We start from the raw sequence: 13,819 nt of genomic DNA on the forward strand, positions 1-13,819 counted from the left end.
GAGAGAGAGAGCTAAGAACGCGGACGAGGTTTTTTTTTTTAAAAGAATTCCTACAAATGAACGATAATGAATATTACCTGTTTCCAACTGACTACGAATTGCGAATTATCTACTTTCATGCACTTGATGCTTTCAGTCAGTACCTACATTTTTTTCCGTTTGCATTTTGGACACACCAGTCGGCTACACATTTGCACGGACTTCATGCGTATTGAACGGTAGTTGGGAAAATCCAATCACAAACTTTAAAACAAACATGAAGTTAATTCAGCGTTCTTTGGGAAAACGATAACATTCAAGAGTGAACAATTTTTCTTCCGCCCTAAAAACTCACTCCTCCGTTTTAACGTTCTACCCACTATGTGAAATCTATTTTTGATAATTGAGGATGAATTTCATTTGGCTCTTTCCTCAAACTGAGTTTACATGAGCTATTTTCAATCCACTGATGGTTCAGCAATTGATAATCTTACTAATTTATGACACTCTGATTTGGACAAGAAAGTATAACATGAATGTCGCATATGAGGGTTTTTTTCTTTCGTAATAGCTTTTACTATATACTAAATGTTTAACCGTTAACAAATTCGCAAAAGACCATTTCATGAAACCATGTTACAAATGAAGTGTAGAAAGTGATCAAAAATATATGGTGTCAGATGTGGGATTCGAACCCACGCCCACATTCGTGGACCAGAACACTCATTCCCACGAATGGGAAGGTATTAACCTTGAGTCTGGCGCCTTTTTTTTTTTTATCTTTATTCATCATACTTCATACATACAATTATCATATACACACATAGCAATTCCTTATACACACATTTATATACATTATTATCACAGTTTTAAATATCCATTTATTTTGACAGTAATAGACTTTATCTATTTACTTTGATAGTATTTATTCATCATTACTGTTATATACTTTATATATTTCTTTCAAAATATCCATTTATATTTACAGTTATATACTTTATATACATGTATTTACTTTTAAAATATGTCTTTTTTTTTCCTTTTTTCTTTTTTTTCCTTTTTTTTGTTTTTTTTTTTTTAAATTTTCTTCAATTTGATCCAACAAAATACTATCTCTTATCAAATAAAAATTTAATGATTCGTATTCGATTCTGTAAACAGTGATTTTAGTCAAAACGGTTATGCAAGATGAATAAAATAAAACAATATATGCGGATGGAGTTCCAATTCCTTCACATATTCAAAATTTTTAAATCAGTCGCATAAGTTATTAACCAAAGACTTATCTTTTCAAATTGAACAAAACTAGTATTTCGGTATGCTAAAAAATAAAATTATTTACAACAATATTCATTTCACCAAAGTAAACAGTTCATTGTCAAATGCAAATCTGGCCATTAACTCAACTTTTTCGTCCGTATCGTCTGGACGAAATTCATAGTCTCTCACATCACCAAAGTCTTGTTCTACATTTTTCTTAAATGTATGGTAATCATCATCAATTGAACACACTTCTATTGTATTGTCAAGTTCCCTATCATACCGTATAATTTTACCGGTTCCTTTCAATTTTGCTATTAGTTTATCTGGCAATAATCTACTTTTCTTGATCACAACTTTAGAAATAACGTCATCAATTCCAACTAATATATCGTCATCATCAGATTCATCATCTTTTTGTGTTGGCAATTTTCTTTCATTTCTACTTTGTTTTACATTTTCCAATAAATTTTGATCGACATTGTCTATTGATCCTTTCCTTTTTGTAGTTTTCTTACTTTTCTTAGGTGAATTCTTATGTAAATGTTTATCTGAAACCATTGTGCCGTTTTCCGGTAATTCATGCGCAATATTGTCCATTACGGTTGCAGTTTCGGCGCTCCGTACATTTTCATTTTCGAGTTCCATCAATTGATCAAATTGAATAATTTCAGTAGCTTGACTTTCGTTTGTTGTTATATTTTCATTATCTTTGGTAACTTTCTGTATGAAATTCGACATTCTAATGTTATTCCTGCGTTCCATAGATTGAGATTTACGTTTATTGTTTTTATCCTCACTTTGTCCAAACATTATAGAAATCCTCGCTTTATTTTCATCGCCATGTATTGTAAATGTTATTTTACTAAACAAACTACATGCATTGTCTATCGATTTTACTAAATAAGCAGGTAATTTATCCATGTTTACTGTAATACAACTAGTTCAGGTTAATATCTAGGTCGACAGCACATATCTTTAAAAAGTGTCTTTGTGAAACTGGACAAGCGAATTATTCAACAATGAAGCAACACTTACTTTAAACTAGTAAGTTCCTCTGCAAATACATGGGAAAGAATACTGGTAATCCAAGTTTTCACCATATATTTAGAAAAGTTTTCATTGACAAAATTAACGTCCTTGCAACTCAAAGGTGCGTTCGACTTTTTCACGAATGGGAAGGTATTAACCTTGAGTCTGGCGCCTTAGACCACTCGGCCAACCTGACATGACAACAATTTGGCTAATTTTAATAGTTAACCATCGTCTAAGGTACGGAAAACATTATAACTGAATAACTTGTCCTTTTGGATTTTTATTAAATTCGTAATTGGCGCATTTTAGGATTTGAGGAATTTTTTCAACATCTCTAATCTTTTTTTCATCTGTCAAATGAACGTTTTATATGATTACTCAAAATTGTTCCACATGAAATTGAACATGGGCAAATCATTTCGTCTCACTTTCTTTTATTCCCTAAGCCTCCAATTCTCACTTGAACACTTCCCACTAGAACCATATAGGGCAAACTAAACAAACCAACATTTTTTTTCACGAAGCCAGTTGACAAATACATAAAATATCAGCAGAAAAGTCGTAAGGTAGCGTGGCCGAGCGGTCTAAGGCGCTGGTTTTAGGCACCAGTCTCATTGAGGCGTGGGTTCGAATCCCACCGCTGCCAAGAATTTTTTACTGAACAATTCAATTTTTCTATCCAAAAGACACTTTCCAACCCTGTCGATTATTTTGAGAGAGAGAGAGAGAGAGAGAGAGAGAGAGAGAGAGAGAGAGAGAGAGAGAGAGAGAGAGAGCTAAGAACGCGGACGAGGTTTTTTTTTTTAAAAGAATTCCTACAAATGAACGATAATGAATATTACCTGTTTCCAACTGACTACGAATTGCGAATTATCTACTTTCATGCACTTGATGCTTTCAGTCAGTACCTACATTTTTTTCCGTTTGCATTTTGGACACACCAGTCGGCTACACATTTGCACGGACTTCATGCGTATTGAACGGTAGTTGGGAAAATCCAATCACAAACTTTAAAACAAACATGAAGTTAATTCAGCGTTCTTTGGGAAAACGATAACATTCAAGAGTGAACAATTTTTCTTCCGCCCTAAAAACTCACTCCTCCGTTTTAACGTTCTACCCACTATGTGAAATCTATTTTTGATAATTGAGGATGAATTTCATTTGGCTCTTTCCTCAAACTGAGTTTACATGAGCTATTTTCAATCCACTGATGGTTCAGCAATTGATAATCTTACTAATTTATGACACTCTGATTTGGACAAGAAAGTATAACATGAATGTCGCATATGAGGGTTTTTTTCTTTCGTAATAGCTTTTACTATATACTAAATGTTTAACCGTTAACAAATTCGCAAAAGACCATTTCATGAAACCATGTTACAAATGAAGTGTAGAAAGTGATCAAAAATATATGGTGTCAGATGTGGGATTCGAACCCACGCCCACATTCGTGGACCAGAACACTCATTCCCACGAATGGGAAGGTATTAACCTTGAGTCTGGCGCCTTAGACCACTCGGCCAACCTGACATGACAACAATTTGGCTAATTTTAATAGTTAACCATCGTCTAAGGTACGGAAAACATTATAACTGAATAACTTGTCCTTTTGGATTTTTATTAAATTCGTAATTGGCGCATTTTAGGATTTGAGGAATTTTTTCAACATCTCTAATCTTTTTTTCATCTGTCAAATGAACGTTTTATATGATTACTCAAAATTGTTCCACATGAAATTGAACATGGGCAAATCATTTCGTCTCACTTTCTTTTATTCCCTAAGCCTCCAATTCTCACTTGAACACTTCCCACTAGAACCATATAGGGCAAACTAAACAAACCAACATTTTTTTTCACGAAGCCAGTTGACAAATACATAAAATATCAGCAGAAAAGTCGTAAGGTAGCGTGGCCGAGCGGTCTAAGGCGCTGGTTTTAGGCACCAGTCTCATTGAGGCGTGGGTTCGAATCCCACCGCTGCCAAGAATTTTTTACTGAACAATTCAATTTTTCTATCCAAAAGACACTTTCCAACCCTGTCGATTATTTTGAGAGAGAGAGAGAGAGAGAGAGAGAGAGAGAGAGAGAGAGAGAGAGAGAGAGAGAGAGAGAGAGAGAGAGAGCTAAGAACGCGGACGAGGTTTTTTTTTTTAAAAGAATTCCTACAAATGAACGATAATGAATATTACCTGTTTCCAACTGACTACGAATTGCGAATTATCTACTTTCATGCACTTGATGCTTTCAGTCAGTACCTACATTTTTTTCCGTTTGCATTTTGGACACACCAGTCGGCTACACATTTGCACGGACTTCATGCGTATTGAACGGTAGTTGGGAAAATCCAATCACAAACTTTAAAACAAACATGAAGTTAATTCAGCGTTCTTTGGGAAAACGATAACATTCAAGAGTGAACAATTTTTCTTCCGCCCTAAAAACTCACTCCTCCGTTTTAACGTTCTACCCACTATGTGAAATCTATTTTTGATAATTGAGGATGAATTTCATTTGGCTCTTTCCTCAAACTGAGTTTACATGAGCTATTTTCAATCCACTGATGGTTCAGCAATTGATAATCTTACTAATTTATGACACTCTGATTTGGACAAGAAAGTATAACATGAATGTCGCATATGAGGGTTTTTTTCTTTCGTAATAGCTTTTACTATATACTAAATGTTTAACCGTTAACAAATTCGCAAAAGACCATTTCATGAAACCATGTTACAAATGAAGTGTAGAAAGTGATCAAAAATATATGGTGTCAGATGTGGGATTCGAACCCACGCCCACATTCGTGGACCAGAACACTCATTCCCACGAATGGGAAGGTATTAACCTTGAGTCTGGCGCCTTAGACCACTCGGCCAACCTGACATGACAACAATTTGGCTAATTTTAATAGTTAACCATCGTCTAAGGTACGGAAAACATTATAACTGAATAACTTGTCCTTTTGGATTTTTATTAAATTCGTAATTGGCGCATTTTAGGATTTGAGGAATTTTTTCAACATCTCTAATCTTTTTTTCATCTGTCAAATGAACGTTTTATATGATTACTCAAAATTGTTCCACATGAAATTGAACATGGGCAAATCATTTCGTCTCACTTTCTTTTATTCCCTAAGCCTCCAATTCTCACTTGAACACTTCCCACTAGAACCATATAGGGCAAACTAAACAAACCAACATTTTTTTTCACGAAGCCAGTTGACAAATACATAAAATATCAGCAGAAAAGTCGTAAGGTAGCGTGGCCGAGCGGTCTAAGGCGCTGGTTTTAGGCACCAGTCTCATTGAGGCGTGGGTTCGAATCCCACCGCTGCCAAGAATTTTTTACTGAACAATTCAATTTTTCTATCCAAAAGACACTTTCCAACCCTGTCGATTATTTTGAGAGAGAGAGAGAGAGAGAGAGAGAGAGAGAGAGAGAGAGAGAGAGAGAGAGAGAGAGCTAAGAACGCGGACGAGGTTTTTTTTTTTAAAAGAATTCCTACAAATGAACGATAATGAATATTACCTGTTTCCAACTGACTACGAATTGCGAATTATCTACTTTCATGCACTTGATGCTTTCAGTCAGTACCTACATTTTTTTCCGTTTGCATTTTGGACACACCAGTCGGCTACACATTTGCACGGACTTCATGCGTATTGAACGGTAGTTGGGAAAATCCAATCACAAACTTTAAAACAAACATGAAGTTAATTCAGCGTTCTTTGGGAAAACGATAACATTCAAGAGTGAACAATTTTTCTTCCGCCCTAAAAACTCACTCCTCCGTTTTAACGTTCTACCCACTATGTGAAATCTATTTTTGATAATTGAGGATGAATTTCATTTGGCTCTTTCCTCAAACTGAGTTTACATGAGCTATTTTCAATCCACTGATGGTTCAGCAATTGATAATCTTACTAATTTATGACACTCTGATTTGGACAAGAAAGTATAACATGAATGTCGCATATGAGGGTTTTTTTCTTTCGTAATAGCTTTTACTATATACTAAATGTTTAACCGTTAACAAATTCGCAAAAGACCATTTCATGAAACCATGTTACAAATGAAGTGTAGAAAGTGATCAAAAATATATGGTGTCAGATGTGGGATTCGAACCCACGCCCACATTCGTGGACCAGAACACTCATTCCCACGAATGGGAAGGTATTAACCTTGAGTCTGGCGCCTTAGACCACTCGGCCAACCTGACATGACAACAATTTGGCTAATTTTAATAGTTAACCATCGTCTAAGGTACGGAAAACATTATAACTGAATAACTTGTCCTTTTGGATTTTTATTAAATTCGTAATTGGCGCATTTTAGGATTTGAGGAATTTTTTCAACATCTCTAATCTTTTTTTCATCTGTCAAATGAACGTTTTATATGATTACTCAAAATTGTTCCACATGAAATTGAACATGGGCAAATCATTTCGTCTCACTTTCTTTTATTCCCTAAGCCTCCAATTCTCACTTGAACACTTCCCACTAGAACCATATAGGGCAAACTAAACAAACCAACATTTTTTTTCACGAAGCCAGTTGACAAATACATAAAATATCAGCAGAAAAGTCGTAAGGTAGCGTGGCCGAGCGGTCTAAGGCGCTGGTTTTAGGCACCAGTCTCATTGAGGCGTGGGTTCGAATCCCACCGCTGCCAAGAATTTTTTACTGAACAATTCAATTTTTCTATCCAAAAGACACTTTCCAACCCTGTCGATTATTTTGAGAGAGAGAGAGAGAGAGAGAGAGAGAGAGAGAGAGAGAGAGAGAGAGAGAGAGAGAGAGAGAGAGCTAAGAACGCGGACGAGGTTTTTTTTTTTAAAAGAATTCCTACAAATGAACGATAATGAATATTACCTGTTTCCAACTGACTACGAATTGCGAATTATCTACTTTCATGCACTTGATGCTTTCAGTCAGTACCTACATTTTTTTCCGTTTGCATTTTGGACACACCAGTCGGCTACACATTTGCACGGACTTCATGCGTATTGAACGGTAGTTGGGAAAATCCAATCACAAACTTTAAAACAAACATGAAGTTAATTCAGCGTTCTTTGGGAAAACGATAACATTCAAGAGTGAACAATTTTTCTTCCGCCCTAAAAACTCACTCCTCCGTTTTAACGTTCTACCCACTATGTGAAATCTATTTTTGATAATTGAGGATGAATTTCATTTGGCTCTTTCCTCAAACTGAGTTTACATGAGCTATTTTCAATCCACTGATGGTTCAGCAATTGATAATCTTACTAATTTATGACACTCTGATTTGGACAAGAAAGTATAACATGAATGTCGCATATGAGGGTTTTTTTCTTTCGTAATAGCTTTTACTATATACTAAATGTTTAACCGTTAACAAATTCGCAAAAGACCATTTCATGAAACCATGTTACAAATGAAGTGTAGAAAGTGATCAAAAATATATGGTGTCAGATGTGGGATTCGAACCCACGCCCACATTCGTGGACCAGAACACTCATTCCCACGAATGGGAAGGTATTAACCTTGAGTCTGGCGCCTTAGACCACTCGGCCAACCTGACATGACAACAATTTGGCTAATTTTAATAGTTAACCATCGTCTAAGGTACGGAAAACATTATAACTGAATAACTTGTCCTTTTGGATTTTTATTAAATTCGTAATTGGCGCATTTTAGGATTTGAGGAATTTTTTCAACATCTCTAATCTTTTTTTCATCTGTCAAATGAACGTTTTATATGATTACTCAAAATTGTTCCACATGAAATTGAACATGGGCAAATCATTTCGTCTCACTTTCTTTTATTCCCTAAGCCTCCAATTCTCACTTGAACACTTCCCACTAGAACCATATAGGGCAAACTAAACAAACCAACATTTTTTTTCACGAAGCCAGTTGACAAATACATAAAATATCAGCAGAAAAGTCGTAAGGTAGCGTGGCCGAGCGGTCTAAGGCGCTGGTTTTAGGCACCAGTCTCATTGAGGCGTGGGTTCGAATCCCACCGCTGCCAAGAATTTTTTACTGAACAATTCAATTTTTCTATCCAAAAGACACTTTCCAACCCTGTCGATTATTTTGAGAGAGAGAGAGAGAGAGAGAGAGAGAGAGAGAGAGAGAGAGAGAGAGAGAGCTAAGAACGCGGACGAGGTTTTTTTTTTTAAAAGAATTCCTACAAATGAACGATAATGAATATTACCTGTTTCCAACTGACTACGAATTGCGAATTATCTACTTTCATGCACTTGATGCTTTCAGTCAGTACCTACATTTTTTTCCGTTTGCATTTTGGACACACCAGTCGGCTACACATTTGCACGGACTTCATGCGTATTGAACGGTAGTTGGGAAAATCCAATCACAAACTTTAAAACAAACATGAAGTTAATTCAGCGTTCTTTGGGAAAACGATAACATTCAAGAGTGAACAATTTTTCTTCCGCCCTAAAAACTCACTCCTCCGTTTTAACGTTCTACCCACTATGTGAAATCTATTTTTGATAATTGAGGATGAATTTCATTTGGCTCTTTCCTCAAACTGAGTTTACATGAGCTATTTTCAATCCACTGATGGTTCAGCAATTGATAATCTTACTAATTTATGACACTCTGATTTGGACAAGAAAGTATAACATGAATGTCGCATATGAGGGTTTTTTTCTTTCGTAATAGCTTTTACTATATACTAAATGTTTAACCGTTAACAAATTCGCAAAAGACCATTTCATGAAACCATGTTACAAATGAAGTGTAGAAAGTGATCAAAAATATATGGTGTCAGATGTGGGATTCGAACCCACGCCCACATTCGTGGACCAGAACACTCATTCCCACGAATGGGAAGGTATTAACCTTGAGTCTGGCGCCTTAGACCACTCGGCCAACCTGACATGACAACAATTTGGCTAATTTTAATAGTTAACCATCGTCTAAGGTACGGAAAACATTATAACTGAATAACTTGTCCTTTTGGATTTTTATTAAATTCGTAATTGGCGCATTTTAGGATTTGAGGAATTTTTTCAACATCTCTAATCTTTTTTTCATCTGTCAAATGAACGTTTTATATGATTACTCAAAATTGTTCCACATGAAATTGAACATGGGCAAATCATTTCGTCTCACTTTCTTTTATTCCCTAAGCCTCCAATTCTCACTTGAACACTTCCCACTAGAACCATATAGGGCAAACTAAACAAACCAACATTTTTTTTCACGAAGCCAGTTGACAAATACATAAAATATCAGCAGAAAAGTCGTAAGGTAGCGTGGCCGAGCGGTCTAAGGCGCTGGTTTTAGGCACCAGTCTCATTGAGGCGTGGGTTCGAATCCCACCGCTGCCAAGAATTTTTTACTGAACAATTCAATTTTTCTATCCAAAAGACACTTTCCAACCCTGTCGATTATTTTGAGAGAGAGAGAGAGAGAGAGAGAGAGAGAGAGAGAGAGAGAGAGAGAGAGAGAGAGAGAGAGAGAGAGAGCTAAGAACGCGGACGAGGTTTTTTTTTTAAAAGAATTCCTACAAATGAACGATAATGAATATTACCTGTTTCCAACTGACTACGAATTGCGAATTATCTACTTTCATGCACTTGATGCTTTCAGTCAGTACCTACATTTTTTTCCGTTTGCATTTTGGACACACCAGTCGGCTACACATTTGCACGGACTTCATGCGTATTGAACGGTAGTTGGGAAAATCCAATCACAAACTTTAAAACAAACATGAAGTTAATTCAGCGTTCTTTGGGAAAACGATAACATTCAAGAGTGAACAATTTTTCTTCCGCCCTAAAAACTCACTCCTCCGTTTTAACGTTCTACCCACTATGTGAAATCTATTTTTGATAATTGAGGATGAATTTCATTTGGCTCTTTCCTCAAACTGAGTTTACATGAGCTATTTTCAATCCACTGATGGTTCAGCAATTGATAATCTTACTAATTTATGACACTCTGATTTGGACAAGAAAGTATAACATGAATGTCGCATATGAGGGTTTTTTTCTTTCGTAATAGCTTTTACTATATACTAAATGTTTAACCGTTAACAAATTCGCAAAAGACCATTTCATGAAACCATGTTACAAATGAAGTGTAGAAAGTGATCAAAAATATATGGTGTCAGATGTGGGATTCGAACCCACGCCCACATTCGTGGACCAGAACACTCATTCCCACGAATGGGAAGGTATTAACCTTGAGTCTGGCGCCTTAGACCACTCGGCCAACCTGACATGACAACAATTTGGCTAATTTTAATAGTTAACCATCGTCTAAGGTACGGAAAACATTATAACTGAATAACTTGTCCTTTTGGATTTTTATTAAATTCGTAATTGGCGCATTTTAGGATTTGAGGAATTTTTTCAACATCTCTAATCTTTTTTTCATCTGTCAAATGAACGTTTTATATGATTACTCAAAATTGTTCCACATGAAATTGAACATGGGCAAATCATTTCGTCTCACTTTCTTTTATTCCCTAAGCCTCCAATTCTCACTTGAACACTTCCCACTAGAACCATATAGGGCAAACTAAACAAACCAACATTTTTTTTCACGAAGCCAGTTGACAAATACATAAAATATCAGCAGAAAAGTCGTAAGGTAGCGTGGCCGAGCGGTCTAAGGCGCTGGTTTTAGGCACCAGTCTCATTGAGGCGTGGGTTCGAATCCCACCGCTGCCAAGAATTTTTTACTGAACAATTCAATTTTTCTATCCAAAAGACACTTTCCAACCCTGTCGATTATTTTGAGAGAGAGAGAGAGAGAGAGAGAGAGAGAGAGAGAGAGAGAGAGAGAGAGAGAGAGCTAAGAACGCGGACGAGGTTTTTTTTTTTAAAAGAATTCCTACAAATGAACGATAATGAATATTACCTGTTTCCAACTGACTACGAATTGCGAATTATCTACTTTCATGCACTTGATGCTTTCAGTCAGTACCTACATTTTTTTCCGTTTGCATTTTGGACACACCAGTCGGCTACACATTTGCACGGACTTCATGCGTATTGAACGGTAGTTGGGAAAATCCAATCACAAACTTTAAAACAAACATGAAGTTAATTCAGCGTTCTTTGGGAAAACGATAACATTCAAGAGTGAACAATTTTTCTTCCGCCCTAAAAACTCACTCCTCCGTTTTAACGTTCTACCCACTATGTGAAATCTATTTTTGATAATTGAGGATGAATTTCATTTGGCTCTTTCCTCAAACTGAGTTTACATGAGCTATTTTCAATCCACTGATGGTTCAGCAATTGATAATCTTACTAATTTATGACACTCTGATTTGGACAAGAAAGTATAACATGAATGTCGCATATGAGGGTTTTTTTCTTTCGTAATAGCTTTTACTATATACTAAATGTTTAACCGTTAACAAATTCGCAAAAGACCATTTCATGAAACCATGTTACAAATGAAGTGTAGAAAGTGATCAAAAATATATGGTGTCAGATGTGGGATTCGAACCCACGCCCACATTCGTGGACCAGAACACTCATTCCCACGAATGGGAAGGTATTAACCTTGAGTCTGGCGCCTTAGACCACTCGGCCAACCTGACATGACAACAATTTGGCTAATTTTAATAGTTAACCATCGTCTAAGGTACGGAAAACATTATAACTGAATAACTTGTCCTTTTGGATTTTTATTAAATTCGTAATTGGCGCATTTTAGGATTTGAGGAATTTTTTCAACATCTCTAATCTTTTTTTCATCTGTCAAATGAACGTTTTATATGATTACTCAAAATTGTTCCACATGAAATTGAACATGGGCAAATCATTTCGTCTCACTTTCTTTTATTCCCTAAGCCTCCAATTCTCACTTGAACACTTCCCACTAGAACCATATAGGGCAAACTAAACAAACCAACATTTTTTTTCACGAAGCCAGTTGACAAATACATAAAATATCAGCAGAAAAGTCGTAAGGTAGCGTGGCCGAGCGGTCTAAGGCGCTGGTTTTAGGCACCAGTCTCATTGAGGCGTGGGTTCGAATCCCACCGCTGCCAAGAATTTTTTACTGAACAATTCAATTTTTCTATCCAAAAGACACTTTCCAACCCTGTCGATTATTTTGAGAGAGAGAGAGAGAGAGAGAGAGAGAGAGAGAGAGAGAGAGAGAGAGAGAGCTAAGAACGCGGACGAGGTTTTTTTTTTTAAAAGAATTCCTACAAATGAACGATAATGAATATTACCTGTTTCCAACTGACTACGAATTGCGAATTATCTACTTTCATGCACTTGATGCTTTCAGTCAGTACCTACATTTTTTTCCGTTTGCATTTTGGACACACCAGTCGGCTACACATTTGCACGGACTTCATGCGTATTGAACGGTAGTTGGGAAAATCCAATCACAAACTTTAAAACAAACATGAAGTTAATTCAGCGTTCTTTGGGAAAACGATAACATTCAAGAGTGAACAATTTTTCTTCCGCCCTAAAAACTCACTCCTCCGTTTTAACGTTCTACCCACTATGTGAAATCTATTTTTGATAATTGAGGATGAATTTCATTTGGCTCTTTCCTCAAACTGAGTTTACATGAGCTATTTTCAATCCACTGATGGTTCAGCAATTGATAATCTTACTAATTTATGACACTCTGATTTGGACAAGAAAGTATAACATGAATGTCGCATATGAGGGTTTTTTTCTTTCGTAATAGCTTTTACTATATACTAAATGTTTAACCGTTAACAAATTCGCAAAAGACCATTTCATGAAACCATGTTACAAATGAAGTGTAGAAAGTGATCAAAAATATATGGTGTCAGATGTGGGATTCGAACCCACGCCCACATTCGTGGACCAGAACACTCATTCCCACGAATGGGAAGGTATTAACCTTGAGTCTGGCGCCTTAGACCACTCGGCCAACCTGACATGACAACAATTTGGCTAATTTTAATAGTTAACCATCGTCTAAGGTACGGAAAACATTATAACTGAATAACTTGTCCTTTTGGATTTTTATTAAATTCGTAATTGGCGCATTTTAGGAATTTTTTCAAGTAATTTGTTGATTTTTGCATTTTAACTGGGTAACCTTTTGATTACAAAATATCAAATCGGTATCATCCAATCGCGAGCTGCATTAGATTTTATTCTGGATACCATCTTGGGGTAATAAAGTTGCCGGTAAAATGTAAACAAATAATTGCGCTGTTGTAAGTTATGGATACAGTAGAACAGTCAATTTTATTAACCAAAAAAAAAGAAGAGATACCGATTAACTTCCATTGGATGATTCAAACTAAAGAGCCTGAAGGTAACTTTCAATTTCGTCTTTTATTTTCATATTGGCTGTTTCACAATATTTTACACAGGGTTATAACAAATAGAATGAAAAATCAATTCTAGAAGATCTTTGTGTAACCTCTTCTGGTTTTCCTGTGCCGAGTAAAAATATGGAAACACACAGATGCTATTTTTCATTGCTCAGAAGCATTGTTCTGCTTGAAATATGAAAGAGTACACCGGTAACTATATATATATATAAAGGTTTTTTTGGGTCTTTATTAATT

General features: G+C 36.0%; 16 non-coding genes across 16 annotated transcripts; 8 read left to right on the forward strand and 8 right to left on the reverse strand.

The window, feature by feature from the left end:
* The first annotated feature begins 2,839 nt into the window (after positions 1-2,839).
* On the forward strand, positions 2,840-2,920 carry Trnal-uag (transfer RNA leucine (anticodon UAG)). The gene has a single exon. It is a non-coding gene; the product is annotated as a tRNA-Leu (tRNA).
* Positions 2,921-3,692: 772 nt separating this feature from the next.
* On the reverse strand, positions 3,693-3,807 carry Trnal-caa (transfer RNA leucine (anticodon CAA)). The gene is made up of 2 exons: positions 3,770-3,807; positions 3,693-3,738 (listed from the first exon to the last, which is right to left on the reverse strand). It is a non-coding gene; the product is annotated as a tRNA-Leu (tRNA).
* A 372-nt stretch (positions 3,808-4,179) lies between these two features.
* On the forward strand, positions 4,180-4,260 carry Trnal-uag (transfer RNA leucine (anticodon UAG)). Its single transcript has one exon. It is a non-coding gene; the product is annotated as a tRNA-Leu (tRNA).
* A 782-nt stretch (positions 4,261-5,042) lies between these two features.
* Positions 5,043-5,157, reverse strand: Trnal-caa (transfer RNA leucine (anticodon CAA)). Its single transcript has 2 exons — positions 5,120-5,157; positions 5,043-5,088 (listed from the first exon to the last, which is right to left on the reverse strand). It is a non-coding gene; the product is annotated as a tRNA-Leu (tRNA).
* A 372-nt stretch (positions 5,158-5,529) lies between these two features.
* Positions 5,530-5,610, forward strand: Trnal-uag (transfer RNA leucine (anticodon UAG)). The gene has a single exon. It is a non-coding gene; the product is annotated as a tRNA-Leu (tRNA).
* Positions 5,611-6,378: 768 nt separating this feature from the next.
* Trnal-caa (transfer RNA leucine (anticodon CAA)) lies at positions 6,379-6,493 on the reverse strand. Its single transcript has 2 exons — positions 6,456-6,493; positions 6,379-6,424 (listed from the first exon to the last, which is right to left on the reverse strand). It is a non-coding gene; the product is annotated as a tRNA-Leu (tRNA).
* A 372-nt stretch (positions 6,494-6,865) lies between these two features.
* Positions 6,866-6,946, forward strand: Trnal-uag (transfer RNA leucine (anticodon UAG)). Its single transcript has one exon. It is a non-coding gene; the product is annotated as a tRNA-Leu (tRNA).
* A 776-nt stretch (positions 6,947-7,722) lies between these two features.
* On the reverse strand, positions 7,723-7,837 carry Trnal-caa (transfer RNA leucine (anticodon CAA)). Its single transcript has 2 exons — positions 7,800-7,837; positions 7,723-7,768 (listed from the first exon to the last, which is right to left on the reverse strand). It is a non-coding gene; the product is annotated as a tRNA-Leu (tRNA).
* A 372-nt stretch (positions 7,838-8,209) lies between these two features.
* Positions 8,210-8,290, forward strand: Trnal-uag (transfer RNA leucine (anticodon UAG)). The gene has a single exon. It is a non-coding gene; the product is annotated as a tRNA-Leu (tRNA).
* Positions 8,291-9,052: 762 nt separating this feature from the next.
* On the reverse strand, positions 9,053-9,167 carry Trnal-caa (transfer RNA leucine (anticodon CAA)). Its single transcript has 2 exons — positions 9,130-9,167; positions 9,053-9,098 (listed from the first exon to the last, which is right to left on the reverse strand). It is a non-coding gene; the product is annotated as a tRNA-Leu (tRNA).
* A 372-nt stretch (positions 9,168-9,539) lies between these two features.
* Positions 9,540-9,620, forward strand: Trnal-uag (transfer RNA leucine (anticodon UAG)). Its single transcript has one exon. It is a non-coding gene; the product is annotated as a tRNA-Leu (tRNA).
* Positions 9,621-10,399: 779 nt separating this feature from the next.
* On the reverse strand, positions 10,400-10,514 carry Trnal-caa (transfer RNA leucine (anticodon CAA)). Its single transcript has 2 exons — positions 10,477-10,514; positions 10,400-10,445 (listed from the first exon to the last, which is right to left on the reverse strand). It is a non-coding gene; the product is annotated as a tRNA-Leu (tRNA).
* Positions 10,515-10,886: 372 nt separating this feature from the next.
* Positions 10,887-10,967, forward strand: Trnal-uag (transfer RNA leucine (anticodon UAG)). The gene has a single exon. It is a non-coding gene; the product is annotated as a tRNA-Leu (tRNA).
* A 766-nt stretch (positions 10,968-11,733) lies between these two features.
* Positions 11,734-11,848, reverse strand: Trnal-caa (transfer RNA leucine (anticodon CAA)). Its single transcript has 2 exons — positions 11,811-11,848; positions 11,734-11,779 (listed from the first exon to the last, which is right to left on the reverse strand). It is a non-coding gene; the product is annotated as a tRNA-Leu (tRNA).
* A 372-nt stretch (positions 11,849-12,220) lies between these two features.
* Trnal-uag (transfer RNA leucine (anticodon UAG)) lies at positions 12,221-12,301 on the forward strand. The gene has a single exon. It is a non-coding gene; the product is annotated as a tRNA-Leu (tRNA).
* A 762-nt stretch (positions 12,302-13,063) lies between these two features.
* On the reverse strand, positions 13,064-13,178 carry Trnal-caa (transfer RNA leucine (anticodon CAA)). The gene is made up of 2 exons: positions 13,141-13,178; positions 13,064-13,109 (listed from the first exon to the last, which is right to left on the reverse strand). It is a non-coding gene; the product is annotated as a tRNA-Leu (tRNA).
* Positions 13,179-13,819: the final 641 nt, after the last annotated feature.

The sequence above is a fragment of the Mytilus edulis genome, chromosome 10 (genome assembly GCF_963676685.1).
Source record: "Mytilus edulis chromosome 10, xbMytEdul2.2, whole genome shotgun sequence".
Lineage (NCBI taxonomy): Eukaryota > Metazoa > Mollusca > Bivalvia > Mytilida > Mytilidae > Mytilus > Mytilus edulis.